Here is a 723-nt window from a genome sequence, read left to right on the forward strand (position 1 = left end):
GGGCAAAGAGCAGTGACGTGTTCACTACTGTAATTACACTCCATATTCATATTTATATGGTCACACAATTTACATCACAGCGCCACTGTACCTGTTGTACTGTGAAAAACTAATGAGCTATTACTATGCTGCTATTTTGCATAATTTTAATGGCACTGATGGATTTCAGATCTGACATTCAGTACAAAGCACGATTATGAGTGTAATATTGGTTTTATACAACAGTTCTAATTATTAAGTGAAAAAATAACTCAGCAATACTCACTCTGGCATAAGCAGAAAATAATAAAAAATAAAAAATAAAATAATGGAAAAGTTAATGAAAATTTCTAATGAAACTGCTGAACCAAGAAAGCACAGTGGTAATCAAATGAATGTCAAGAACATAACAGAAAAACCCAAACAAAACAGCATTAAAAAGGGAGGTCTTTCCTTTTACAAAAAATCACGGTAACACTTTATAATAACTACACACTATTAATCATTAATTAAGCATTAGTAAACATATAATTCATAATTTATAAAGCATTAATAGACAGTAATAATCAGTTTATAAATACTGATATAAACACTTTGTTCTTGATTTAAAAGCATATGTGTAATTTCATACTTTATTCATGATCAATTTATCATTTCTCAATGAAGTATAGCATTATTTGCAAACCAGTTATTTAGGAGTTGCCAGTGATTCATAAGATCACAAGAAATGTAATAAATTCAGGT

Source organism: Carassius auratus, chromosome 12 (genome assembly GCF_003368295.1).
Source record: "Carassius auratus strain Wakin chromosome 12, ASM336829v1, whole genome shotgun sequence".
In the NCBI taxonomy this organism is placed as follows: domain Eukaryota; kingdom Metazoa; phylum Chordata; class Actinopteri; order Cypriniformes; family Cyprinidae; genus Carassius; species Carassius auratus.